Source organism: Heterodontus francisci, chromosome 17, assembly GCF_036365525.1.
Source record: "Heterodontus francisci isolate sHetFra1 chromosome 17, sHetFra1.hap1, whole genome shotgun sequence".
In the NCBI taxonomy this organism is placed as follows: domain Eukaryota; kingdom Metazoa; phylum Chordata; class Chondrichthyes; order Heterodontiformes; family Heterodontidae; genus Heterodontus; species Heterodontus francisci.
The window spans coordinates 92957854-92967480 of NC_090387.1; the positions used below are offsets into that span (position 1 = coordinate 92957854).

Consider the following 9627-nt stretch of genomic DNA (forward strand, 5'->3'; position numbering starts at 1 on the left):
CTGGGTCCCCAGGGAGGGAGTGAGTGATGAGAGAGTGACTGGGTTCCCAGTGTGGGATTGACCAGTGAGAGACTGACTGGGTCCCCAGGGAGGGAGTGAGTGATGAGAGAATGACTGGGTCCACAGTGAGGGAGTGACCGATGAGAGACTGACTGGATCCCCAAGGAGGGAGTGAGTGATGAGAGAGTGACCGATGAGAGATTGACCAGTGAGAGAGTGACTGGGTCCCCGTCCGAGAGTGACCACTCCGTGTTTGATTATCCTCTCAGGGGCTGCGGCACACCATTGTGGACGTCAGAAGTGACGTTGCAGTTTGTTGTGAGCCAATGGGATGACGGAATCCCGCGGGGCGGGGCCCAGGAGCGTGCGCTCAGTCTGCGGGCACGCGCGCAGGAAAACTCCCGCTCTGGGCGGGGACAGGAACGGGAACGCGCGGTCAGAGTGCGCGCCGAGTCAGTGTTAGTGTCGGAGGCGCGCACGGGGCGGGGTTCAGAGCGCGTGCACAGAGTGTGAGTAGAGCCCGGAGCGGGAGACTGCAGCCGCTTCGCTACCCCGGAGACAGGTACCACATCCTCCCCATCGCCATGATCGAACGGCCCGAGCCTGCCGCTTGCGGCCTCCCGGTAAGTGCCCGAGGCGGGGAGAGAGAGGGAGGTGGAGAGAGAGAGAGGGAGGTGGTGGGGGGGGGGGGGGGGTGGAGAGAGAGAGGGAGGTGGGGGGGGGGTGGGGGGGGGGGTGGAGAGAGAGAGGGAGGTGGGGGTGGAGAGAGAGAGGGAGGTGGGGGTGGAGAGAGAGAGGGAGGTGGGGGTGGAGAGAGAGAGGGAGGTGGGGGTGGAGAGAGAGAGGGAGGTGGGGGGGGTGGAGAGAGAGAGGGAGGTGGGGGGGGGTGGAGAGAGGAGGTGGGGGGGGGGTGGAGAGAGAGAGGGAGGTGGGGGGGGTGGAGAGAGAGAGGGAGGTGGGGGGGGGGGGGTAGAGAGAGGGAGGTGGGGGGGGGGGGTGGAGAGAGAGAGGGAGGTGGGGGGGGGGTAGAGAGAGGGAGGTGGGGGGGGGGTGGAGAGAGAGAGGGAGGTGGGGGGGGGTTGGAGAGAGAGAGGGAGGTGGGGGGGTGGAGAGAGAGAGGGAGGTGGGGGGGGGTGGAGAGAGAGAGGGAGGTGGGGGGGGGGTGGAGAGAGAGAGGGAGGTGGGGGGGGGGTGGAGAGAGAGAGGAGGTGGGGGTGGAGAGAGAGAGGGAGGTGAGGGAGGTGGGGGGGGGGTGGAGAGAGAGAGGGAGGTGGGGGGGGGTGGAGAGAGAGAGGGAGGTGGGGGGGTGGAGAGAGAGAGGGAGGTGGGGGGGTGGAGAGAGAGAGGGAGGTGGGGGGGTGGAGAGAGAGAGGGAGGTGGGGGGGGTGGAGAGAGAGAGGGAGGTGGGGGGGTGGAGAGAGAGAGGGAGGTGGTGGGGGGGGTGGAGAGAGAGAGGGAGGTGGGGGGGGGGAAGAGAGAGGGAGGTGGGGGGGGGGTGGAGAGAGAGAGGGAGGTGGGGGGGGTGGAGAGAGAGAGGGAGGTGGGGGGAAAGAGAGAGGGAGGTGGGGGGGGGGTGGAGAGAGAGGGAGGTGGGGGGTAGAGAGAGGGAGGTGGGGGGTAGAGAGAGGGAGGTGGGGGGTAGAGAGAGGGAGGTGGGGGGTAGAGAGAGGGAGGTGGGGGGTAGAGAGAGGGAGGTGGGGGGGGGAAGAGAGAGAGGGAGGTGGGGGGGGGGAGGAAAGAGAGAGAGGGAGGTGGGGGGGGGAAAAGAGAGAGAGGGAGGTGGGGGGGGGGGAAAAGAGAGAGAGGGAGGTGGGGGGGGGGAAAAAGAGAGAGAGGGAGGTGGGGGGGGGGAAAGAGAGAGAGAGGAGGTGGGGGGGGGGGAAAGAGAGAGAGAGGGAGGTGGGGGGGGGAAAGAGAGAGAGAGGGAGGTGGGGGGGGGGAAAGAGAGAGAGAGGGAGGTGGGGGGGGGGAAAGAGAGAGAGAGGGAGGTGGGGGGGGGGAAAGAGAGAGAGAGGGAGGTGGGGGGGGGGAAGAGAGAGAGAGAGAGGGAGGTGAGGGGGGGAAAGAGAGAGAGAGAGGGAGGTGGGGGGGGAAAGAGAGAGAGAGAGAGGGAGGTGGGGGGGGGGGAAGAGAGAGAGGGAGAGGTGGGGGGGGGAGAGAGAGAGGGAGAGGTGGGGGGGGGAAAGAGAGAGAGAGGGAGAGGTGGGGGGGGGAAAGAGAGAGAGAGGGAGGTGGGGGGGGGAAAGAGAGAGAGAGGGAGGTGGGGGGGGGAAAGAGAGAGAGGGAGGTGGGGGGGGAAGAGAGAGAGGGAGGTGGGGGGGGAAAGAGAGAGAGGGAGGTGGGGGGGGGAAAGAGAGAGAGGGAGGTGGGGGGGGAAAGAGAGAGAGGGAGGTGGGGGGGGAAAGAGAGAGAGAGAGGGAGGTGGGGGGGGAAAGAGAGAGAGGGAGGTGGGGGGGGGAAGAGAGAGAGGGAGGTGGGGGGGGAAGAGAGAGAGGGAGGTGGGGGGGGGAAAGAGAGAGAGGGAGGTGGGGGGGGGGAAAGAGAGAGAGGGAGGTGGGGGGGGAAAGAGAGAGAGGGAGGTGGGGGGGAAGAGAGAGAGGGAGGTGGGGGGGGAAGAGAGAGAGAGAGGGAGGTGGGGGGGGGAAAGAGAGAGAGAGAGAGGGAGGTGGGGGGGGGGAAAAGAGAGAGAGGGAGGGAGGTGGGGGGGGAAAGAGAGAGAGGGAGGGAGGTGGGGGGGGAAAGAGAGAGAGAGAGAGAGAGGGAGGTGGGGGGGGGGAAAGAGAGAGAGAGAGGGAGGTGGGGGGGGGGAAAGAGAGAGAGGGAGGAGGGAGGTGGGGGGGGAGAGAGAGAGAGGAGAGAGAGAGGAGGTGGGGGGGGAAGAGAGAGAGAGGGAGGTGGGGGGGGGGAAGAGAGAGAGAGAGGGAGGTGGGGGGGGGGAAGAGAGAGGAGGGAGGGAGGTGGGGGGGAAGAGGGAGGGAGGGAGGTGGGGGGGGAAGAGGGAGAGAGGGAGGTGGGGGGGGGGGAAAGAGAGAGAGGGAGGTGGGGGGGGGGAAAGAGAGAGAGGGAGGTGGGGGGGGCGAGAGAGAGAGGGTGGGGGGGGGAAAGAGAGAGAGAGGGAGGTGGGGGGGGGAAAGAGAGAGAGAGGGAGGTGGGGGGTGGGAAAGAGAGAGAGAGAGAGAGAGAGAGGGAGGTGGGGGGGGGAAAGAGAGAGAGGGAGGTGGGGGGGGAAAGAGAGAGAGGGAGGAGGGAGGTGGGGGGGGAAGAGAGAGAGAGAGGGAGGGAGGTGGGGGGGGGAAGAGAGAGAGGGAGGGAGGGAGGTGGGGGGGGGGAAGAGGAAGAGAGAGAGAGAGAGGGTGGTGGGGGGGGAAGAGAGAGAGAGAGGGAGGTGGGGGGGAAGAGAGAGAGGGAGGGAGGTGGGGGGGGTGGAGAGAGGGAGTTGTGGGGGGTGGAGAGAGGGAGGTTGTGGGGGTGGGAGAGGGAGGTTGTGGGGGGTCGGAGAGAGGGAGGTTGTGGTGGGTGGAGAGAGGGAGGTGGGGGGGGTGGAGAGAGGGAGGTCGGGGGGGTGGAGAGAGGGAGCGTCGGGGGGGGGTGGAGAGAGGGAGGTGGGTCGGGCGGGTGGAGAGAGGGTGGTGGGGGGGGGTGGAGAGAGAGAGAGGGAGGTGGGGGGGGGTTGGAGAGAGAGGGAGGTGGGGGGGGAAGAGAGAGAGAGAGGGAGGAGGGGGGGGAAGAGAGAGAGAGAGAGGGAGGTGGGGGGGGGGGAAGAGAGAGAGAGAGGGAGGTGGGGGGGGAAGAGAGAGAGAGGGAGTGTGGGGGAGCGGAAGGGGAGGGGAGGGGAAGGGGGGGAGGGGGGAGGGAAGGGAGGAGGGGAGGATGGGAGGGGAGGGGGGAAGAGAGAGAGAGAGGAGGTGGGGGGGAAGAGAGAGAGGAGGTGGGGGGGAAGAGAGAGAGGTGGGGGGTGGAGGAGAGAGGTGGGGGGGGGTGAGGAGAGAGAGAGGAGGTGGGGGGGAAGAGAGGAGGAGGGGGGGGGAAGAGAGGAGGTGGGGGGGGGGAAAGAGAGGAGGTGGGGGGGGAAGAGAGAGGAGGAGGGGGGGGGGAAGAGAGGAGGTGGGGGGGGGGAAGAGAGGGAGGTGGGGGGGGGGGAAGAGAGGGAGGTGGGGGGGGGGGAAGAGAGGGAGGTGGGGGGGGGGGAAGAGAGGGAGGTGGGGGGGGGGGAAGAGAGGGAGGTGGGGGGGGGGAAGAGAGGAGGTGGGGGGGGGGAAGAGAGGGAGGTGGGGGTCGGGGGGAAGAGAGGGAGGTGGGGGGGGGGGAAGAGAGGAGGTGGGGGGGGGGGAGAAGAGAGAGTGGGGGGGGAAGAGAGAGAGGTGGGGGGGGAAGAGAGAGAGGTGGGGGGGGAGGGGAGAGAGGGAGGTGGGGGGGAGAGAGAGGGAGGTGGGGGGGGGAGGGGAGAGAGGGAGGTGGGGGGGGGGAGGGGAGAGAGGGAGGTGGGGGGGGGAGGGGAGAGAGGGAGGTGGGGGGGGGGAGGGGAGAGAGGGAGGTGGGGGGGGGAGGGGAGAGAGGAGGTGGGGGGGGGGAAGAGAGAGAGGTGGGGGGGGGAAGAGAGAGAGGTGGGGGGGGGAAGAGAGAGAGGTGGGGGGGGGGAAGAGAGAGAGGTGGGGGGGGGAAGAGAGAGAGAGAGAGGTGGGGGGGGAAGAGAGAGAGAGAGAGGTGGGGGGGGAAGAAGAGAGAGAGAGAGAGGTGGGGGGGGGGGAAGAGAGAGAGAGGTGGGGGGGGGGAAGAGAGAGAGAGAGAGGTGTGGGGGGGGGAAGAGAGGGGGAGGGAGGTGGAGGGGGGGGAGAGAGAGAGAGAGGTTGGGGGGGGAGGAGAGAGAGAGAGGTGGGGGGGGGAAGAGAGAGAGAGAGAGGTGGGGGGGAGGGAAGAGAGAGAGAGAGGTGGGGGGGGGGAAGAGAGAGAGAGAGGTGGGGGGGGGAAGAGAGAGAGAGAGGTGGGGGGGGGGAAGAGAGAGAGAGAGGTGGGGGGGGGAGAGAGAGAGAGAGAGAGGTGGGGGGGGGAGAGAGAGAGAGAGAGTCGAGGGTGGGGAGAGAGAGAGAGAGAGAGAGAGAGAGAGGTGGGGGTGGGTGGAGAGAGAGGTCGGGGGGGGGGGGAGAGAGAGGTGGGGGGGTGGAGAGGTGGGGGGAGAGAGAGAGAGAGAGAGAGAGGTGGGTGGGGGAGGAGAGAGAGAGAGGTGGGGGGGGAGAGAGAGAGAGAGGTGGGGGGAGAGAGAGAGAGAGAGAGGTGGGGGGGAGAGAGAGAGAGAGGGGGGGGAGAGAGAGAGAGGTGGGGGGCGAGAGAGAGAGAGAGGTGGGGGGGGAGAGAGAGAGAGGTGGGGGGGGAGAGAGAGAGGTGGGGGGGAGAGAGAGAGAGAGAGAGGTGGGGGGGAGAGAGAGAGAGAGGTGGGGGGGAGAGAGAGAGAGAGAGAGAGAGGTGGGGGGGGAGAGAGAGAGAGAGAGAGAGGTGGGGGGGGGAGAGAGAGAGAGAGAGAGAGAGAGAGGTGGGGGGAGGGAGAGAGAGAGAGAGAGAGAGGTGGGGGGGGAGAGAGAGAGAGAGAGAGAGAGAGAGGTGGGGGGGGAGAGAGAGAGAGAGAGAGAGAGGTGGGGGGGAGAGAGAGAGAGAGAGAGAGAGAGGAGAGAGGTGGGGGGGTGGAGAGAGAGAGAGAGAGAGAGAGAGAGAGAGTGGGGGGGGAAGAGAGAGAGAGAGAGAGAGAGAGAGAGGTGGGGGGGGGAGAGAGAGAGAGAGAGAGAGAGAGAGAGTGGGGGGGGGGAGAGAGAGAGAGAGAGAGAGGTGGGGGGGGGAGAGAGAGAGAGAGAAGAGAGAGAGAGAGAGGTGGGGGGGGGAGAGAGAGAGAGAGAGGTGGGGGGGAGAGAGAGAGAGAGGTGGGGGGGGGGAGAGAGAGAGAGAGGTGGGGGGGGGGAGAGAGAGAGAGAGAAGAGAGAGGTGGGGGGGGGAGAGAGAGAGAGAAGAGAGAGAGGTGGGGGGGGGAGAGAGAGAGAGAGAGAGAGAGAGGTGGGGGGGGAGAGAGAGAGGTGGGGGGGGAGAGAGAGAGAGAGAGAGAGAGAGAGGTGGGGGGGGAGAGAGAGAGAGAGGAGAGAGGTGGGGGGGGGGGAGAGAGAGAGAGGTGGGGGGGGGGAGAGAGAGAGAGAGGTGGGGGGGGGAGAGAGAGAGAGAGGTGGGGGGGAGAGAGAGAGAGAGAGGTGGGGGGGGAGAGAGAGAGGTTGGGGGGGGAGAGAGAGAGAGAGAGAGGTGGGGGGGGAGAGAGAGAGAGAGGGGAGGGGGAGAGAGAGAGAGAGAGAGGTGGGGGGGGAGAGAGAGAGAGAGGTCTGGGGGGGAGAGAGAGAGAGGTGGGGGGAGAGAGAGAGAGAGAGAGGTGGGGGGGGAGAGAGAGAAGAGAGAGAGAGAGGTGGGGGGGAGAAGAGAGAGAGAGGTGGGGGGGGCGAGAGAGAGAGAGAGAGGTGGGGGGGAGAGAGAGAGGTCGGAGAGAGAGAGAGGTGGGGGGGAGAGAGAGAGAGAGAGAGAGAGAGAGGTGGGGGGGAGAGAGAGAGAGAGAGAGGTGGGGGGGGAGAGAGAGAGAGAGAGAGAGGTGGGGGGGAGAGAGAGAGAGAGAGAGAGAGAGGTGGGGGGGGAGAGAGAGAGAGAGAGGTGGGGGGGGAGAGAGAGAGAGAGAGAGAGAGGTGGGGGGAGGAGAGAGAGAGAGAGAGAAGGTGGGGGGGAGAGAGAGAGAGAGAGAGAGGTGGGGGGAGAGAGAGAGAGAGAGAGGTGGGGGTGGGAGAGAGAGAGAGAGAGGTGGGGGTGGGAGAGAGAGAGAGAGAGGTGGGGGTGGGAGAGAGAGAGAGAGGTGGGGGTCGGAGAGAGAGAGAGGTGGGGTGAGAGAGAGAGAGAGAGGTGGGGGTGGGAGAGAGAGAGAGGTGGGGGGGAGAGAGAGAGGTGGGGGGGAGAGAGAGAGGTGGGGGGAGAGAGAGAGAGAGGTGGGGGGGGGGAGAGAGAGAGAGAGAGAGAGAGAGAGAGAGAGAGGGGTGGGGGGGGAGAGAGAGAGAGAGAGAGAGAGAGGTGGGGGGGGAGAGAGAGAGGTGGGGGGGAGAGAGAGAGAGAGAGAGAGAGGTGGGGGGGAGAGAGAGAGAGAGAGAGAGAGAGGTGGGGGGGAGAGAGAGAGAGAGAGAGAGGTGGGGGGGAGAGAGAGAGAGAGAGGTGGGGGGGGAGAGAGAGAGAGAGAGGTGGGGGGGAGAGAGAGAGAGAGAGAGAGAGATGGGGGGGAGAGAGAGAGAGGAGAGGTCGGGGGGGGGAGGAGGAGGTCGGTGGGGGGGAGAGAGGGAGGTGGGTCGGGGGGAGAGAGGGAGGTGGGTGGGGGGTCGAGAGGGAGGTCGGGTCGGGGGGGAGAGAGGGAGGTGGGTGGGGGGGAGAGAGGGAGGTGGGTGGGGGGAGAGAGGGAGGTGGTGGGGGGAGAGAGAGAGAGGAGAGAGGTGGGGGGGAGAGAGAGAGGGAGAGAGGTGGGGGGGGAGAGAGAGAGAGAGGGAGAGAGGTGGGGGGGGAGAAGAGAGAGAGAGAGAGAGAGGTGGGGGGGGAGAGAGAGAGAGGTGGGGGGGGGAGAGAGAGAGAGAGAGAGGTGGGGGGGGGGAGAGAGAGAGAGAGAGAGAGGTGGGGGGGGGAGAGAGAGAGAGAGAGAGAGAGAGGTGGGGGGGGAGAGAGAGAGAGAGAGAGAGGGAGGGAGGAGAGAGAGAGAGTGGGGGGGGAGAGAGAGGGAGAGAGAGGTGGGGGGGGAGAGAGAGGTGGGGGGGAGAGAGAGAGAGGGAGAGAGGTGAGGGGCGAGAGAGAGGTGGGGGGGGGTCTGAGAGAGGTCGGGGGGGGAGAGAGAGGTGAGGGGGAGGGAGAGAGGGAGGGATGAGAGGGAGGGAGAGAGGGAGGGAGAGAGGAGGGATGAGAGGGAGGGAGGAGAGAGGAGAGAGAGAGAGTGAGAGGGAGAGAGAGAGAGAGAGATGGGGGGGGAGAGAGAGGCAGGGGGTGGGGGGGGAGAAAGTCAGGGGTCGGGGGGGGGAGCGAGAGAGGCAGGGGGTCGGGGAGGAGAGAGGCGGGGTGGGGGGGGAGAGAGAGGCAGGCGGGTGTGGGGGGGTGGACCATAACCCCCCCATTATACTAATCCTACACTACTCCCATATTCCAACCACCTCCCCACCTGTCCCCTATGACCCTCACTACCCACCCCCTGCCTCTACTAGGGGCCAATTTCTACTGGCCAATTTACCTATCAACCTGCAAGTCTTTGGCCTGAGGGAGGAAACCGGAGCCCCCGGAGGAAACCCACGCAGACACAGGGAGGACTTGCAAACTCCACACAGGCAGTACCCAGAATTGATCCTGGGTCGCTGGAGCTGTGAGGCTGCGGTGCTAACCACTGCGCCACCGTGCCATCTTTAATAATAGCTTCTAACATTTTCCCCTAGACAGATGTTAAGCTGGCCTGTAGTTTCCTGCTTTCTGTCCCCCTCCCTTTTTGAATAAAGGAGTTACATTTGCTATTTTCCAATTGAGCGGGACCTTTCTCGAATCTCGGGAATTTTGGAAAATTAAAACTAGCGCATCAACTATCTCACTAGCCACTTCTTTTAATACTCCAAATGAAGTCCATCAGGACTCGGGGACTTGTCAGCCCAGAGCTCCAACAATTTGTTCAGTACCATTTCCCTGGTGATTGTAATTTTATTGAGTTCCTCCCTCCCTTCCATTTCCTGACTTACAGCTAATACTGGGATGTTACCTGTATCCTCAATATTGAAGACTGATGCAAAAGATCTGTTCAGTTCTTCTGCCAGTATACCTGCTAGATGGTGTACACTGCTGCCGCTGTGCATTGGTGATGGAGGGAGTGAATGTTTTAAGGTGGTGGTTGGGGTGCCAATCAAGCGGGCTGCTTTGTCCTGGATGGTGCCCAGCTTCTTGAGTGTTGTTGGAGCTAAACTCATCCAGGCAAGTGGAGAGTATTCCATCACATTTCTGACTTGTGCCTTGTAGATGGTAGACAGGCAATAGGGAGACAGAAGATGAGTTACTTTATGCAGAATTCCCAGCCTCTGACCTGCTCTTGTAGCTACAGCACTTGTGTGGCTGGTCCAGTTCAATTTCTGGTCAATGGTAACCCCCAGGATGTTGATAATGGGGGATTTAGCGATGGTAATGCCATTGAACATCAAAGAGAGATGGTTAGATTCTCTCTCGTTTAAGATAGTCATTGCCTGGCACTTGTGTGGCATGAATGTTACTTGCCACTTATCAGCCCAGCCGTGCTGTAAATGTCTATGGTTCTATGAAGTCTTCAAGATCACTGCATGACTGCAGTTCTGATCTGTTGCGCATCTCCTATTTTAATCGCCCCATCATTGATGGCTGTGCCTTCAATTGAGCTTTAGCTTTAGAATTCCTTTGATAAACACTTTAAGATGCTCCTTAAAACCACCCTTTTTGGCCAAGCTTTTGCCTATTTGTCCTGAGATGATCTTATGTTTGATGTACAAATTCTTTTGCTTAGTCTCCTCTGAAATTCCTTGGAATGTTTTTCTATGTTAAAGTTGCTTATATAAATACAAGAGACAAAGATAGAGAGCA

General features: G+C 63.5%; 1 pseudogene; it reads left to right on the forward strand.

Annotated features, from left to right (window-relative positions):
• The first annotated feature begins 584 nt into the window (after positions 1–584).
• LOC137378654 (septin-7-like) overlaps positions 585–9627 on the forward strand; it is a 103817-nt pseudogene continuing 94774 nt past the window's right edge.